General features: G+C 39.9%; 2 pseudogenes; one reads left to right on the top strand and one right to left on the bottom strand.

Annotated features, from left to right (window-relative positions):
* Positions 1 to 18,153: 18,153 nt before the first annotated feature.
* LOC135052572 (5S ribosomal RNA) lies at positions 18,154 to 18,271 on the bottom strand (annotated as a pseudogene).
* Positions 18,272 to 18,992: 721 nt separating this feature from the next.
* Positions 18,993 to 19,110, top strand: LOC135052570 (5S ribosomal RNA; annotated as a pseudogene).
* Positions 19,111 to 19,571: the final 461 nt, after the last annotated feature.

Raw genomic sequence — 19,571 nt, 5'->3', positions numbered from 1 at the left:
GGCTCATCTTGGGCGGCTGCCCGAGGAGTCTCGGCATTACAACTTTGCCGAGCAGCTACGTGGTCAGGGGAGAACACGTTTGTAAAATTTTACAAATTTGATACTCTGGCTACAGAGGACCTGGAGTTTTCTCATTCGGTGCTGCAGAGTCATCCGCACTCTCCCGCCCGTTTGGGAGCTTTGGTATAATCCCCATGGTCCTGACGGAGTCCCCAGCATCCACTAGGACGTTAGAGAAAATAAGAATTTACTTACCGATAATTCTATTTCTCATAGTCCGTAGTGGATGCTGGGCGCCCATCCCAAGTGCGGATTGTCTGCAATACTTGTACATAGTTATTGTTACAAAAATCGGGTTATTATTGTTGTGAGCCATCTTTTTAGAGGCTACTTCGTTTTGTTATCATACTGTTAACTGGGTTCAGATCACAAGTTGTATGGTGTGATTGGTGTGGCTGGTATGAGTCTTACCCGGGATTCAAGATCCTTCCTTATTGTGTACGCTCGTCCGGGCACAGTACCTAACTGAGGCTTGGAGGAGGGTCATAGGGGGAGGAGCCAGTACGCACCATGTGACCTAAAAGCTTTTTTAGATGTGCCCTGTCTCCTGCGGAGCCCGCTATTCCCCATGGTCCTGACGGAGTCCCCAGCATCCACTACGGACTATGAGAAATAGAATTATCGGTAAGTAAATTCTTATTTTTTTTTTAATCATGCCATTCTCCGATATACCCAGGGCCGAAACTAGGATTTTCGGCAGCTGGGGCAAGGCAGTAATTTAGCGCCTCCCCCAAAAAAATGCATAAATAAATAATATAAAAAATAAAACCTTTTTTATAAAGTAAATAAATACATAAATAAAATAAAAAAATAGATAAATAAAAATGAATAAGATGAAAATAAATTAAATAACTAAAAATACAGACTATGCCACACATTAGAGTGGACCGACCCTTAATTTCTTAACACTGCACAACAGTATCCCTCACTAACTATATATATATATATATATATATATATATATATTGTGACAAGAACACTGGGATAGTGTTTGGGGGCAGGTATATTTGTCCCAGGTTCTTGTCTTACATGTTTTAGAAAATGTTAACTTCTAGGAAAAATGCTTTTTGTTTTGTCTGAACCTTTTCAGTTTGCTGTAAAAGCTGGGTAAAGGCTCTGAGAGAGAGATAAGGCGAGTTCTAGACATTGGGCCCAGTTCGGGTCTTTGGCCTCACAGAGGGCTAATCAGGGTTTCAGCTGTGTAAGAGTGATATAGTGCTTCTAACCTGATTAGTATGGGCAGACTGCCTGGGAAGGCTGCAGGATCTGTGTGTGAGAGACACGCTTTCTGATGCAAGTAAGCTATACAGTATGTACTGAAGAACTCTGTGTTTTGTTTAGTGACAGTTAGGAACATCTTATGTTTAGTTAGTGCCGGACAGGCAAGGTATTTTTATTTTGGGGTTTGTTTTATTTTCTGTTTCAATAAAACTGGCCGGGGTCAGTTGTACCAGAAACTGGACTTGTGTTGTTCCTCAGCTGCTGCGTGCTGCCATATTCCCCAGGAAAAGGCACCTTGCACCCCTACAGTGTTACAACTTGGTGGAGAATGCGAGCAGGCCGTTCTGCGCATAAGTGAAAGCAGCAGCTTTGTGAGGCCTGCAGAAAACGGTGGTTTATGCAGATACAGCCCAGTGTGAAGTTACTGAGACTCACCCCTGAGGGTTTGATATATGTCCTGGGTGAAAGCAGCTGCAAAGCCGCCTGAAAAATCTGTTGACGTGGAGGATCTGCTTAAAGCCTTGCTGCAAGCTACAGCGGCTCAGCAGGAGGCCAACCGACAGCAGCAGGTGGCAATGGAGGAAAATTGGAGACTACAGCAGGAGGCCAACAGACAGCAGCAGGTGGCAATGGAGGAAAATAAGAGACAACAGCAGGCAGTTGTTGATGAACTTTACAGGCAACAGCGTCAGGATAGAGAGGCCTTAGCAGAAGTGGTGCAGAGACTTGCAGCTCGGGTTGGAGATGTGGCCGTCAGTGCTCCAACCAGCTCTAGTTCTATACGAGCCAGTCACTTCCTGCAGAAAATGACAGAGGCTGATGATGTGGAGGCCTATCTGACCACGTTTGAAAGGACTGCCGAGCGTGAGAACTGGCCGAAAGCACAGTGGGCCAGTCTGCTGGCACCTTTCCTGTCAGGTGAGCCCCAAAAAGCTTACTTTGATTTAAGCCCTGCTGAGGCTCGGGACTATGATAAACTAAAGACTGAGATCCTGACCCGCCTGGGAGTCACGCTGTCAGTACGAGCACAACGGGTGCACCGTTGGCTGTACGCCATGGAGAAGCCTCCGCGCTCCCAGATGCACGACCTTATTCAGCTAACAAAAAAATGGCTGCAGCCAGAGACATTAACTGGTCCCCAGATGGTGGAAAGAGTCGTCATGGACCGCTACTTGAGATCTTTGCCCATGGTCCTGCGCAAGTGGGTGAGCCATGGAAACCCGGGTACTGCTGACCAATTAGTGGACATGGTAGAGAGGTATTTGGCAGCAGAGGAACTACTGATGACCACCCAGCAACCCATAGATCCTCGACAGCGCCCTTCAGTAAAGACTGGTAAGACTGTTCCGTGGGAAAACGTTGCTGGGCGGTTAAGAGAACGCAAGGCTGGAGAGACTGTAAACACTGGCCCTGGAAACAGGCCAATGGGGCTAGAACGGTCTATGCTGCCCAAATGGGTTGATAATCGTGTGGTTAAATGTTTTAGGTGTGGTATGCCAGGTCATGTTATTGCCAATTGCCCAGTCACGCAAGAACCCATGCAATGTGATGCTGCCTTTGAATGTCGCAGAATGTCTTTCTTTGCTAGGTTAGCCTGTACTGTGGTACCTTCACCTGAGCTGGAAAAACAAATGTGTGATGTGTTCTTAGAAGGTAACCGGGTAGAGGCCTTGCTAGATTCAGGAAGTTTAGTTACCCTCGTGAAAGCTGGGTTAGTGAACCCCTTAAAGGTCCAGCAAATACCTATTGGGGTAACTTGCATACATGGGGATACCCAACATTATGCCACTGCTGAGGTGAATATAGAAACTTGTTGTGGGTCAGCAATGGTTAAAGTGGGACTGGTCCCTACCTTGGTGCATGAGGCCATAATAGGGAGGGATTTTCCTCATTTTTGGAAACTGTGGGAATCACGGTTATCAACAGATGTGAGAAGTAAAAAGCCAGTTGATAATACCGGTGATTTTATGGATGTACGTGGGTCTTCGGAACTTTCTGGCCCTTTGCCTTTTGCTAGTTTGGCTGGGGAAGTGACAGATGGGGAGTCCAGTGAGGACCCTCTTGCCGGGAACAGAGACATAGTAGTTAGAACTGAAAGCGTGCCTGACCTGGAGGTAAAGAAGGATCTGTTTGCGTCTGAACAGTTAAAGGATCCTACCTTAATAAAGGCTAGAGAGAATGTTAAGATTGTTAATGGGGAACCTGTGGTACCAGGTGACAGGGTTACGTATCCCCACATGGCCATCTGTAATGAGCTCTTGTACCACATTGTCAAAAGGGGTGAGGATGTGGTGGAACAGCTGGTAGTTCCCCAGCCTTATCGGAGAACGGTACTAGATTTAGCTCATAGTCACGTTACCGCAGGACATTTAGGGGCAGAAGAAACCACTGAAAGAGTTTTACAAAGGTTCTTTTGGCCAGGGGTTTATAAAGAAGTGTCTGAATATTGTTCTTCCTGTCCTGAATGCCAGTATCATGCCCCTAGACCCCATTTCAGGAGCCCACTAGTTCCCATGCCTATTATAGAGGTCCCGTTTGACAGAATAGCCATGGATCTCGTGGGGCCCTTGTTAAAGTCTGCTTGGGGCCATCAGTATATCCTGGTAATTATGGACTATGCCACTCGATATCCTGAGGCTGTCCCTTTACGCACTATCACAACCAAGGCGATAGCTAGGGAGCTGGTGCAGGTATTTAGTAGAGTGGGAATACCAAAAGAAATTTTGACTGACCAAGGTACTCCATTTATGTCAAGGATCATGAAAGAATTGTGCAAGTTATTTAAGGTCACTCACCTCAGGACGTCCATCTACCATCCCCAAACTGACGGGTTGGTGGAAAGGTTTAATAAAACATTAAAAAGTATGTTAAAAAAGGTTGTTGAGAGAGATGGGAAAAACTGGGATTGTTTGTTGCCCTACTTGTTAATGGCCATCAGAGAAGTTCCTCAGTCCTCTACGGGGTTTTCTCCATTTGATTTGTTGTATGGTAGACACCCCAGAGGGCTGTTGGATGTTGCCAAAGAGACGTGGGAAGGACAGCCCACTCCTTATAGAAGCGTTATTGAGCATGTAACACAAATGCAGGATAGGATTGCAGCCGTGGTACCTGTTGTCAGAGAGCACATGGAACAGGCCCAAAGTGCTCAACAGAGGGTCTATAACCGGAGTGCCAAGATACGGGAATTTGCTCCTGGAGATAGAGTTCTTGTTTTGGTACCCACTGTGGAAAGCAAATTCCTAGCTAAATGGCAGGGTCCATTTGAGATTAGGGAAAAGTGAATGAGGTTAATTACAAAGTATACCAGCCGGGAAAGAGAAAACCCGAACAGATCTACCATGTTAACTTAATCAAACCCTGGAAAGATAGGTTGTCTCTGTCAGCGGAGCCTTGCCCTTCGGTGTCTTCACCCCGGTTGCTTCCCGCAGTGAAGGTGTCAGAGACATTATCAGCTGATCAGAACAATCAGGTTAAAGAATTTCTCATCCAAAATAGGGAGGTATTTTCAGAGCTGCCTGGCCGAACGACCATAATAAAACATGACATTGTCACAGAACCAGGGGTCAGGGTTCATTTAAAGCCATATAGGATTCCTGAAGCTCAGCGAGAAGCTATTTCTAAGGAAGTTAAAACCATGTTAGAACTTGGAGTCATAGAGGAGTCTAACAGTGAGTGGTCCAGTCCCATAGTGCTCATCCCGAAGCCCGACGGTAGCATACGCTTCTGTAATGACTTTCGTAAGTTAAATGAGGTGTCCAAGTTTGACGCATACCCCATGCCCCGTGTGGATGAGCTTGTAGAAAGGCTGGGAACAGCCAGGTTTCTCACCACATTGGACCTGACCAAAGGTTACTGGCAAATACCTTTATCTGATAGCGCCAAAGAAAAAACAGCCTTTTCGGTTCCGGAGGGGCTGTACCAGTATAAGATGTTACCCTTTGGGTTGCATGGGGCTCCAGCAACCTTTCAACGGGCGATGGATAAAATTTTGAGGCCCCATAGAAAATATGCAGCTGCCTATTTGGATGATGTGGTAATTCACAGTACAGACTGGGGGTCACATTTGGTTAAAGTACAAGCAGTACTGGACTCAATCAGAGAGGCAGGGTTAACTGCTAACCCAAAGAAGTGCTGCCTCGCAATGGAGGAGGTCAAATACTTGGGCTTCACCATAGGCAGAGGTCTGATTAGGCCCCAATTGAATAAAGTTGATGCTATTCAAAACTGGCCTCGTCCAGTGAATAAAAAACAGGTAAGGGCTTTTTTGGGAATTACTGGGTACTATAGACGGTTTATTCCTAATTTTGCGACAACAGCGGTGCCGTTGTCAGACCTTACCAAAGGGAAGCAGTCAAATGTGGTGAAATGGAACCCTGATGCAGAAAAGGCGTTCCAAGCGTTAAAAGTGGCTTTGTGTTCACAACCGGTGTTGATAACACCAGATTTTTCAAAAGAATTTGTGGTACAGACAGATGCCTCAGAGGTAGGGATAGGTGCTGTGCTGTCCCAAACCAGAGATGGGGACGAACACCCTATCATTTATTTGAGTAGGAAACTCAATGAGCATGAAAAAAGGTATGCCATTGTGGAAAAGGAGGCTTTGGCCATTAAGTGGGCACTAGATACCTTGAGATATTACCTCTTGGGTAGACAATTCAGACTAGTGACAGACCATGCCCCTTTAAAATGGATGTATGTAAATAGAGGCAAGAATGCTCGTGTAACTAGATGGTTTCTAGCGTTGCAGGACTTTAAGTTTACTGTCGAACATAGACCGGGAACACAATTGGCCAACGCAGATGCATTGTCTCGCATCTTCTGTTTGGGGGCTACAAGTGTTCCGGCCCCTAGGTCGAAACAGGGGAGGGGGATATGTGACAAGAACACTGGGATAGTGTTTGGGGGCAGGTATATTTGTCCCAGGTTCTTGTCTTACATGTTTTAGAAAATGTTAACTTCTAGGAAAAATGCTTTTTGTTTTGTCTGAACCTTTTCAGTTTGCTGTAAAAGCTGAGTAAAGGCTCTGAGAGAGAGATAAGGCGAGTTCTAGACATTGGGCCCAGTTCGGGTCTTTGGCCTCACAGAGGGCTAATCAGGGTTTCAGCTGTGTAAGAGTAATATAGTGCTTCTAACCTGATTAGTATGGGCAGACTGCCTGGGAAGGCTGCAGGATCTGTGTGTGAGAGACACGCTTTCTGATGCAAGTAAGCTATACAGTATGTACTGAAGAACTCTGTGTTTTGTTTAGTGACAGTTAGGAACATCTTATGTTTAGTTAGTGCCGGACAGGCAAGGTATTTTTATTTTGGGGTTTGTTTTATTTTCTGTTTCAATAAAACTGGCCGGGGTCAGTTGTACCAGAAACTGGACTTGTGTTGTTCCTCAGCTGCTGCGTGCTGCCATATTCCCCAGGAAAAGGCACCTTGCACCCCTACAGTGTTACAATATATATATATATATATATATATATATATATATATATATATATAGAATTGAAGACCTCGGCGCTCGGGTGCAATTTATGTGGTAATAGTGCACAGTAAAAAAGTATTATATATTAAAACGTAGTAAATATAATAAAAAAATTTTTAAAAAAGGATACGTGAGGTAAAAAATCCCTATTTCATATAAAAGCACTTCTCATTAGATTATTAGAGCGGCAGCTTGTAATACATATAAATATGCTTGGCATGCATATAAAATTTGTTACAGGAATTGGAAGAACAAGCGCCCAAGAGTGAAATTATTAGGGTTAGGGAAAATGAAGGTATAACAAAATATATGATAAGAATCGATTAAAAAACTTATCTGGCAGGTAGAGACTTGACTCAAGTAGTGGTCTTTTTGAGGATTAAGAACATGCGGATAAAACAGAAAAAACTAACATAGTGTGTACCGTTTATGTTGCATATTATGTTACTGTTTAGTTTCACAGGCCTTATTAGGGAACTTAGCTTATTCCCACAAAGCAACAATTTGTAGCCTGAGTAGTATACGGTTTAAAAATACAAACAGGTTTTTAATAACATAATCACATAAAAACACACATGAAAATAGCTGTATAACATGCGTACAGGATAAAAATTAAATCAGGCTTATCTGTCCATGAAATGATTAAAATGCATGCGTACAGGATTTAAAATAGTTTTAGGCTTATCTGTCCATCAAGAGGGGGTGTCTGCAGGTACTCCCAACGCGTTTCGTCCGTCAGCAACAGGACTTCATCAAGGGGATAACCACACTGAGCAACCTTTGCTCTATTTATGCCCAGAGGGAGGAAATTGACCATGACATCACTTCCTGTGATAGTCATTAATTTAGTTAAAAAATTCGTATAACTACAATCTAATATGCACTCAAAACAGTAGGACATAATTAGAGTTGTAGTGAGGTAAGAAAGAACCAAAACTTTAATGTAGAACATGAATCAGTAGTGAAAAGGGTGAAGGATTATATATTTTCCGTCGGAAATGATGGTGGAACGCATGTGGAACGCATGCGTCATTTCCGGTCCGGCGTGATATGGATTTATATAGTGAGTTAGTTATACTATTTATAATAGCCCAGTGGAGTGCTAAATCACAGGGAGAAGAAGAGGTGGTGATTGGCGGTGTGTACCGCTACAGCAGCCACCCCTTATCCGTGAGAAGCACGGAGAGGAGCGCAGTGCGGCGGTGGAACGCACCGCCATTAAATGAAGATAGCGGTGGAACGCACCGCTATGACGATACACGGAAGTGGGCTCAGTCGGACGGTGGAACGCACCGCCATTGTAAAAGAAGGAAATATGACATCGCGATGGAACGCTATGCCGCTGACGTCACTTCCGTGAGCGGCGCGATGCGGAAGTGATATACTATGGAACGCACCTAAATCTAGTGGCGTTAATAGGTGCATAATTTTAATAGGGTACATTTATCAGTGAACAAGATGTGAAAGATTCTATGCATGTATATATATACACACATTTCATGTATGCACATATATACATACAAGTGGATACATACACATATCTAACATATGTGATAATTACTAAAGGTGACAGTGCCCTGGAATAATTTATATTTAAGGTGCAAGTGTTGTGCTAATTTATTTTGAGTGCAATTGGATGTTTAAAATTAATATAAAAATTTTTTTTTTTTTTTTAAAATAAATGTGTGTAATTTTTATGCTTCATAAAAAATAGTTTTTTTTATAAAAAATATTTTTTTTTATAAAAAATAAAGAGAAAGAAGAAAAATTCTTCTATATCCGGGACAGTCATGTGGATTAATTCTTCTTCAGTCTTTATAGAAGATGTCCATAATTTTTGTTGTATCAATAAACTCAGTCTTATTCATCGCTTGTTTAAGTCTTGTGGTGCTTTTCATATTTATTAGCGGAATTGTCCATTGAATACTTCAACTGGAAAAGACCATAAAAATGGCTTATGTCTTAAATCAATACCGATATACAAGAACCAATTTCATAAATCAAGAAAGGTATATTAAGAAAGGTATATTAAGAATTATATAGATATAATGTGATAAAAGGTGATAAAAAAAGGGGGTAAGACTAATGTGATAAGAGAATACAAGGATGAATTATCAGAGGAAAGGGGCAATTTCAAACGCCTCATTAAGTCCTAGTGGGGATAGGGTCTTGAGTTCATATATCCAAAACATTTCCCGTCTCGACAACTTGTTTAGGACATCACCTCCTCTTTCTCCAAGTTTAACCAATTCAATAGCTTTGAACGAGATGTCTTCAGGGTTGGATTTATGTTTTTCTGTGAAGTGTTTGGAGACGGTGTGGTTGTCTACCTTATTTTTAATATTTCTGATGTGTTCTTGGATTCGTAGCTTAAGAGCTCGTTTTGTCTTTCCGACGTATTTTAATCCACATGTACACTCCAACAAGTATACTACCATGGTTGAGTTACAATTAAGGAAATCCTTAATGCTGTAGTCTTTGGTGCCGTCGTGGTTACTGAATTTCTTCCTATTCGGGTGAAGAAATTTGCAGATGTTGCAGCTACCACATTTGTAACATCCTTTGCAATTAATGAATGTGTTATTCCCGGATTTATTCTTACTCTGTAAATGACTTGGAGCCAGAATGTCTTTCAGGCTGCTAGTTTTTCGAAATACAATGTCTGGTTTTGATGGAAGAATGTCTTTCAGTATTGGATCCATTAGTAGGATGTTCCAGTGTTTGTTAATGGATTTTTTAATGATGCGTTCTTGGTTACTAAATGTAGTGATGAACGGAATGAACTTGTCAGATTTCTTTTGTGTTTGTTTTTTGAATAAATCCGTTCTTTGTACATTAGCCGTCTTCTCCAACGCTTCACTTATCACGTGTTCCGGGTATCTCCTTTCCTTGAATCTTGTAGCATAGGTTGATAGTTGGTTCTTGCAATCCTGTTCGTTACTACAATTGCGTTTAATGCGATGGAACTGAGAGTAAGGAATGTTTGTTTTCCAATTCCGAGCATGGCAACTTTTGAAATGAAGGTAGCTGTTAGTGTCTACTTCTTTTATGTGATTACTGGTTATGACCTTTGAATCGGCACTTGAAAGGGTAAGATCCAAGTAATGCACACTGTCTTTACTGATCTCGTAGGTGAATTTCAAGTTATATTGGTTTGCAGTAAGTATTTCAAAGAAGTTTTTGAATGTTTCTTCGTCTCCTTCCCAGATGATCAATATATCATCTATATACCGTTTATAGATGATCAGATTTTTCAAGAATGGATTGTTGTTGTAGATGCACTCATCTTCCCATGAGCCCATTAGTAAATTAGCAAAACTGGGAGCAAATGATGTGCCCATGGCTGTTCCACAGATTTGTAAATAAAAAGTCCGCTGGAATGTGAAGTAGTTGTGACTTAAAATAAATTTTATAAAGTCACAAATTGCATTCCTATGATTTATTGATAGTTCAAGATCTTTATCCAGGAATCTTCTGCAGGCTTCTATTCCTTTATCATGGATAATGGAAGTATATAAGCTTTGCACATCAATCGTAATCCATAGGTAGGAATCTTTCCATTCCACTGTGGACAGTATGTTGATCGCGCTGTTAGTATCCTTCAGAAATGATGGTAAATTGGTCACATATTTACACAAAAATATGTCAACGTATTCTGATAGGTGGCTGGTGAGGGAATCAATCCCTGCGATGATAGGTCTGCCAGGGGGTTTGGAGAGATTCTTGTGTATCTTTGGTAAGTGATAGAAAGTTGGTATTACCGGTGTTGTTGTCATAAGATACTGGAATTCATTCTTATCAAGGGTATTTTTTTGGAAGTAGTGTACCAGTAGTATTCTGAGTTCTTCTACAAAAGGATTAGTAGGATCTTGTGGAAGCTGTTTATAGGATGAGGCATCATGTAGAAGACGTAAGGCTTCGCATTCGTATGCCTCTCTGTCGAGGATGACAATACCACCTCCTTTATCTGCTTGTTTTATGATAATATCATTGTTGTCTTGTAATTTTTTAAGAGCTTCTTTTTCTTTATTCTTTAAATTTGAGAAGGTGGATTTTTTAAACTCGACATCACAAAGGTCCTTTCTTACTAATTCCTGAAACACATTTATGTGATTCCCTTTCGATTCAAGAGGATAGTACTTCGATTTCCTTTTTAGTCCTGATTTTGATGGTTCCATTAGATCCGGTTGTTGTTCTTTCTTTGCAAAGTGTCTCTTTAAGGTGAGTGCCCTTGAGAACTTGTTAAGGTCTATGAATGTATCGAATTTATTCATCTGTTTGTCAGGTGCAAATTTTAATCCTTTGCTTAAAAGTGATATCTCTGCTTCATTAAGGATGTAGCCCGAAAGGTTAAATATCCCTTGTTCCATCGGGTTCTTTATGGTTGATAGCGTCTTTTGTTTGTTCTTCCTGTGCCCGCCCCTTGTCCCTCTTCTTCTTGGAGGCTTCTTTTCATGGGGGAATTCCCTTTCAGTCTCTCTCTGAAGAATGTTTTCCTTGTGGAGAAGATGTTGTCTGTTGTCGGGTCCGGGGATAAAAAATCTGAGTCACTATTTGATTCTAATCTTTGTAGTGCTGAAAATCTGTTGTATGTGGCCGTAGTTTTTGAAGTTGTAGGATAAGTTCTTTCTTTTTCGTGGTGTATTTGTTGTCGATTTTGATTATGATAATTTTTATTCCTATATGGTGTCTTTTTCCATTTTCTCGCTCCTGGGTCCTGATATACAGGAATGTGCTGGTATTGCTTGTCTTGGAATCTGCTCCAGTTTTGTATTTTGTTGTGCAGATAATCATGCTTATCTCTTAAAAATTTCTTTTGTTTACCTTTAATGACATCCTCCTCAATGTGTTCAAGTTTCTTTGTTAATGTAAGATCATTTGCCTTAAATTCCTCCTTGTCTTTATGTAAGACTAATTGTTGTTCCTTCACTTTGAGTTCGTCCTCAATTTTAGCCAGAATTTTTTGTTTTTCTAGGATTATGAGATTCATCAGGTTAATTGAGCAATTGTGCAGAATCTCATCCCACTTCCCTCAAAGTGAAGGAACAACAATTAGTCTTACATAAAGACAAGGAGGAATTTAAGGCAAATGATCTTACATTAACAAAGAAACTTGAACACATTGAGGAGGATGTCATTAAAGGTAAACAAAAGAAATTTTTAAGAGATAAGCATGATTATCTGCACAACAAAATACAAAACTGGAGCAGATTCCAAGACAAGCAATACCAGCACATTCCTGTATATCAGGACCCAGGAGCGAGAAAATGGAAAAAGACACCATATAGGAATAAAAATTATCATAATCAAAATCGACAACAAATACACCACGAAAAAGAAAGAACTTATCCTACAACTTCAAAAACTACGGCCACATACAACAGATTTTCAGCACTACAAAGATTAGAATCAAATAGTGACTCAGATTTTTTATCCCCGGACCCGACAACAGACAACATCTTCTCCACAAGGAAAACATTCTTCAGAGAGAGACTGAAAGGGAATTCCCCCATGAAAAGAAGCCTCCAAGAAGAAGAGGGACAAGGGGCGGGCACAGGAAGAACAAACAAAAGACGCTATCAACCATAAAGAACCCGATGGAACAAGGGATATTTAACCTTTCGGGCTACATCCTTAATGAAGCAGAGATATCACTTTTAAGCAAAGGATTAAAATTTGCACCTGACAAACAGATGAATAAATTCGATACATTCATAGACCTTAACAAGTTCTCAAGGGCACTCACCTTAAAGAGACACTTTGCAAAGAAAGAACAACAACCGGATCTAATGGAACCATCAAAATCAGGACTAAAAAGGAAATCGAAGTACTATCCTCTTGAATCGAAAGGGAATCACATAAATGTGTTTCAGGAATTAGTAAGAAAGGACCTTTGTGATGTCGAGTTTAAAAAATCCACCTTCTCAAATTTAAAGAATAAAGAAAAAGAAGCTCTTAAAAAATTACAAGACAACAATGATATTATCATAAAACAAGCAGATAAAGGAGGTGGTATTGTCATCCTCGACAGAGAGGCATACGAATGCGAAGCCTTACGTCTTCTACATGATGCCTCATCCTATAAACAGCTTCCACAAGATCCTACTAATCCTTTTGTAGAAGAACTCAGAATACTACTGGTACACTACTTCCAAAAAAATACCCTTGATAAGAATGAATTCCAGTATCTTATGACAACAACACCGGTAATACCAACTTTCTATCACTTACCAAAGATACACAAGAATCTCTCCAAACCCCCTGGCAGACCTATCATCGCAGGGATTGATTCCCTCACCAGCCACCTATCAGAATACGTTGACATATTTTTGTGTAAATATGTGACCAATTTACCATCATTTCTGAAGGATACTAACAGCGCGATCAACATACTGTCCACAGTGGAATGGAAAGATTCCTACCTATGGATTACGATTGATGTGCAAAGCTTATATACTTCCATTATCCATGATAAAGGAATAGAAGCCTGCAGAAGATTCCTGGATAAAGATCTTGAACTATCAATAAATCATAGGAATGCAATTTGTGACTTTATAAAATTTATTTTAAGTCACAACTACTTCACATTCCAGCGGACTTTTTATTTACAAATCTGTGGAACAGCCATGGGCACATCATTTGCTCCCAGTTTTGCTAATTTACTAATGGGCTCATGGGAAGATGAGTGCATCTACAACAACAATCCATTCTTGAAAAATCTGATCATCTATAAACGGTATATAGATGATATATTGATCATCTGGGAAGGAGACGAAGAAACATTCAAAAACTTCTTTGAAATACTTACTGCAAACCAATATAACTTGAAATTCACCTACGAGATCAGTAAAGACAGTGTGCATTACTTGGATCTTACCCTTTCAAGTGCCGATTCAAAGGTCATAACCAGTAATCACATAAAAGAAGTAGACACTAACAGCTACCTTCATTTCAAAAGTTGCCATGCTCGGAATTGGAAAACAAACATTCCTTACTCTCAGTTCCATCGCATTAAACGCAATTGTAGTAACGAACAGGATTGCAAGAACCAACTATCAACCTATGCTACAAGATTCAAGGAAAGGAGATACCCGGAACACGTGATAAGTGAAGCGTTGGAGAAGACGGCTAATGTACAAAGAACGGATTTATTCAAAAAACAAACACAAAAGAAATCTGACAAGTTCATTCCGTTCATCACTACATTTAGTAACCAAGAACGCATCATTAAAAAATCCATTAACAAACACTGGAACATCCTACTAATGGATCCAATACTGAAAGACATTCTTCCATCAAAACCAGACATTGTATTTCGAAAAACTAGCAGCCTGAAAGACATTCTGGCTCCAAGTCATTTACAGAGTAAGAATAAATCCGGGAATAACACATTCATTAATTGCAAAGGATGTTACAAATGTGGTAGCTGCAACATCTGCAAATTTCTTCACCCGAATAGGAAGAAATTCAGTAACCACGACGGCACCAAAGACTACAGCATTAAGGATTTCCTTAATTGTAACTCAACCATGGTAGTATACTTGTTGGAGTGTACATGTGGATTAAAATACGTCGGAAAGACAAAACGAGCTCTTAAGCTACGAATCCAAGAACACATCAGAAATATTAAAAATAAGGTAGACAACCACACCGTCTCCAAACACTTCACAGAAAAACATAAATCCAACCCTGAAGACATCTCGTTCAAAGCTATTGAATTGGTTAAACTTGGAGAAAGAGGAGGTGATGTCCTAAACAAGTTGTCGAGACGGGAAATGTTTTGGATATATGAACTCAAGACCCTATCCCCACTAGGACTTAATGAGGCGTTTGAAATTGCCCCTTTCCTCTGATAATTCATCCTTGTATTCTCTTATCACATTAGTCTTACCCCCTTTTTTTATCACCTTTTATCACATTATATCTATATAATTCTTAATATACCTTTCTTAATATACCTTTCTTGATTTATGAAATTGGTTCTTGTATATCGGTATTGATTTAAGACATAAGCCATTTTTATGGTCTTTTCCAGTTGAAGTATTCAATGGACAATTCCGCTAATAAATATGAAAAGCACCACAAGACTTAAACAAGCGATGAATAAGACTGAGTTTATTGATACAACAAAAATTATGGACATCTTCTATAAAGACTGAAGAAGAATTAATCCACATGACTGTCCCGGATATAGAAGAATTTTTCTTCTTTCTCTTTATTTTTTATAAAAAAAAAAAATATTTTTTATAAAAAAAACTATTTTTTATGAAGCATAAAAATTACACACATTTATTTTTTTTAAAAAATTTTTTTATATTAATTTTAAACATCCAATTGCACTCAAAATAAATTAGCACAACACTTGCACCTTAAATATAAATTATTCCAGGGCACTGTCACCTTTAGTAATTATCACATATGTTAGATATGTGTATGTATCCACTTGTATGTATATATGTGCATACATGAAATGTGTGTATATATATATACATGCATAGAATCTTTCACATCTTGTTCACTGATAAATGTACCCTATTAAAATTATGCACCTATTAACGCCACTAGATTTAGGTGCGTTCCATAGTATATCACTTCCGCATCGCGCCGCTCACGGAAGTGACGTCAGCGGCATAGCGTTCCATCGCGATGTCATATTTCCTTCTTTTACAATGGCGGTGCGTTCCACCGTCCGACTGAGCCCACTTCCGTGTATCGTCATAGCGGTGCGTTCCACCGCTATCTTCATTTAATGGCGGTGCGTTCCACCGCCGCACTGCGCTCCTCTCCGTGCTTCTCACGGATAAGGGGTGGCTGCTGTAGCGGTACACACCGCCAATCACCACCTCTTCTTCTCCCTGTGATTTAGCACTCCACTGGGCTATTATAAATAGTATAACTAACTCACTATATAAATCCATATCACGCCGGACCGGAAATGACGCATGCGTTCCACATGCGTTCCACCATCATTTCCGACGGAAAATATATAATCCTTCACCCTTTTCACTACTGATTCATGTTCTACATTAAAGTTTTGGTTCTTTCTTACCTCACTACAACTCTAATTATGTCCTACTGTTTTGAGTGCATATTAGATTGTAGTTATACGAATTTTTTAACTAAATTAATGACTATCACAGGAAGTGATGTCATGGTCAATTTCCTCCCTCTGGGCATAAATAGAGCAAAGGTTGCTCAGTGTGGTTATCCCCTTGATGAAGTCCTGTTGCTGACGGACGAAACGCGTTGGGAGTACCTGCAGACACCCCCTCTTGATGGACAGATAAGCCTAAAACTATTTTAAATCCTGTACGCATGCATTTTAATCATTTCATGGACAGATAAGCCTGATTTAATTTTTATCCTGTACGCATGTTATACAGCTATTTTCATGTGTGTTTTTATGTGATTATGTTATTAAAAACCTGTTTGTATTTTTAAACCGTATACTACTCAGGCTACAAATTGTTGCTTTGTGGGAATAAGCTAAGTTCCCTAATAAGGCCTGTGAAACTAAACAGTAACATAATATGCAACATAAACGGTACACACTATGTTAGTTTTTTCTGTTTTATCCGCATGTTCTTAATCCTCAAAAAGACCACTACTTGAGTCAAGTCTCTACCTGCCAGATAAGTTTTTTAATCGATTCTTATCATATATTTTGTTATACCTTCATTTTCCCTAACCCTAATAATTTCACTCTTGGGCGCTTGTTCTTCCAATTCCTGTAATATATATATATATATATATATATATATATATATATATATATATATATATATATATATATATATATATATATATATATATATATATATATATATATATATATATACACACACACACACACACACACACACACACACACACACACACAGTCCATCATACGAGGTGCGGCACTCACGGTTTCCGATTAAAACCTGCTACATTCTGCTTACATCAGAAACCGTGAGTGCCGCACCTCGTATGATGGACTATATGCACTACATTTGATGGCAACCGGGTACACTTCTAGTTTAACTACAGTGAGTGCCGGCACTCCATGCATAATATATAAATATATATTGGAAAAAGCAAATAAGATCAGAGCGACCATAGGTGGTAAATACTCTAGGAGACTAAAAAGATGTTTTTTTTAAAAACAATGCGGGGTTTATTTACAACGAACGTTTAAAAAAATTGGACATCAAAAGGCAACATATAAGAATGCCTTTTTTTAAAAAGCTGTTACAAAGTCATTAAAAAGCATTCCAAAGGACATGAAGACAATAATAAAAAAATGACAGCGATAAAAATGGTGCTAAAAATTCACGTACTTAGAAAATAAGAACCATTAGAAACAACTGTGTATCTAAAATTATGTAAAAAATATAAATATGTATATAAAAAGTTCCGTAAATAGAAAAAGCAGCTTAACTGAGGATTTCAATAGTAGCAGGAATCACCCAACGCGTTTCGTCTGGTCTGACTTCATCAAGGGGTAATGAGCACAGTGGGACACATCATCTATATATACCCCTGTGGGTAAGGAAGTGATTAATGACATCACTTCCTGTAATTGATTGACATTTTTGGAACCAGGATTCAAGAATACATGTATAATTCAGGAACACATAATGAGTGTGGCCAATAGTGAGGGAGGCTGTAGATATAGTAAAGCGCTTGATTTGCGCTTAGAAACTGTGCAGGGAGTCTTTGTAAACCATAAAAGTCTTTTAAGCTCGTTTATTCCGATGTATGACGCTAATCGCGTCATTTCCGCCCCACATCCGGTGTCCGTGGCTTCCTTCTGCGCATGCGCCGGCCAATGTGAAGGGAAGTGCGGTGGCCATCTTCTTGGAGTCCGTAAGGCAGGACAATTACTTGTGCTGGAAGCTGGTGCCGGCGGCCATATTTTCATAGATAATGTTCATTTAGTTAAATAGGTCGGACACATTCGCATCGTCTCCACACAGGAAGCCGCATATGTAAAAAGGATGAGAGCAAGAATCAGTGCATATATACGATTTAGGAGTCATATATATTCCGTATTAGATATACACATTCTACAGACTAGGTGTAAAGTATGTTATGCTGTGGTTCATCATCTTAATCTGATAGACATAAATACAGTATTTCTCCTATGAAAATGACATCCATATAAAATGGTATTTCTCAAAGACATCAAGGGATTTCAATTGGAGTACATAGGTTATACATGTATTTGATAAAATTACTAAAATTAGTAAATAAATGGAGAGTGGATGTGGCAGTCAGGGTCATATTAATAAATATATAGGCATATACCGTCATAGATAGAGAAGAGATTTGAATTAATTTGAATGTAGAGATAAAAGAAAGAGAGATGTGTAGAGAGATATGAAAAGATATAAGAATAGCACGCCCCTGATCCAGTTGTTATTACAGCACCCGGTCTTCTTGGGAAGTTTCCTTACCCAGTACTGGCCGGGCCAACACTGCTTGGCTTCCAAGATCGGACGAATTTGGGCATATCCAGTGTGGTATGACTGTAATCTAAGATCTGGGTGGTGGGAGAGGGGGTCCAGAGGTTGGGGAGCCTCCGCTCCGCATTCCAACCTGGACCTAGCTAGGAAAAGGCAAGTGGATGATGTCAGGAATGGAGGATTGGGAATAACAGGCTTACGTTTATAAAAAAGGAGCTATTTCGTAGCCTTCATTCAGTCCGTCCGGATGAAGAGATTTCATTTTGTGTATCCAGAACATTTCTCTCCTTGATAGAAGGTTGGAGAGGTCCCCCCCTCTTTCTCCAAGTGTCACTAGTTCTAGACCCTTGAACGTGAGTTCCTCCGGGTTAGAGCCGTGGTATTGTAGGAAGTGTCTGGATACGGCATGTGTTTGGACCCGGTTTTTTATGTTTCTTACATGCTCCTGTATACGGATTTTCAGTGGCCTCTTTGTCTTGCCGATATACTTCATCTTGCAAGGGCATTCCAGGAGGTAGATAACTGAAGATGTGTTGCAGTTGATAAAGTGCTTAATCTTGTACTCCTTAGTTTCACCTGTGTTCTTGAATGTCTTTCTATTTGGGTTTACGTACTTGCAGATGTTGCAATGGCCACATTTGAAACATCCCACACACTTCGGTAGTGTACTCTTGGGAGTATCACGGTTTCTTAGCATACTTGGTGCAAGGAGGTCCTTTAAATTCTGGGATTTCTTAAACACCACATGAGGTCCCCAACCTCTGGACCCCCTCTCCCACCACCCAGATCTTAGATTACAGTCATACCACACTGGATATGCCCAAATTCGTCCGATCTTGGAAGCCAAGCAGTGTTGGCCCGGCCAGTACTGGGTAAGGAAACTTCCCAAGAAGACCGGGTGCTGTAATAACAACTGGATCAGGGGCGTGCTATTCTTATATCTTTTCATATCTCTCTACACATCTCTTTCTTTTATCTCTACATTCAAATTAATTAAAATCTCTTCTCTATCTATGACGGTATATGCCTATATATTTATAAATATGACCCTGACTGCCACATCCACTCTCCATTTATTTACTAATTTTAGTAATTTTATCAAATACATGTATAACCTATGTACTCCAATTGAAATCTCTTGATGTCTTTGAGAAATACCATTTTATATGGATGTCATTTTCATAGGAGAAATACTGTATTTATGTCTATCAGATTAAGATGATGAACCACAGCATAACATACTTTACACCTAGTCTGTAGAATGTGTATATCTAATACGGAATATATATGACTCCTAAATCGTATATATATGCACTGATTCTTGCTCTCATCCTTTTTACATATGCGGCTTCCTGTGTGGAGACGATGCGA

Source organism: Pseudophryne corroboree, chromosome 2 (genome assembly GCF_028390025.1).
Source record: "Pseudophryne corroboree isolate aPseCor3 chromosome 2, aPseCor3.hap2, whole genome shotgun sequence".
In the NCBI taxonomy this organism is placed as follows: Eukaryota; Metazoa; Chordata; class Amphibia; order Anura; family Myobatrachidae; genus Pseudophryne; species Pseudophryne corroboree.
This window is presented reverse-complemented; position numbering and strand designations above follow the sequence as displayed.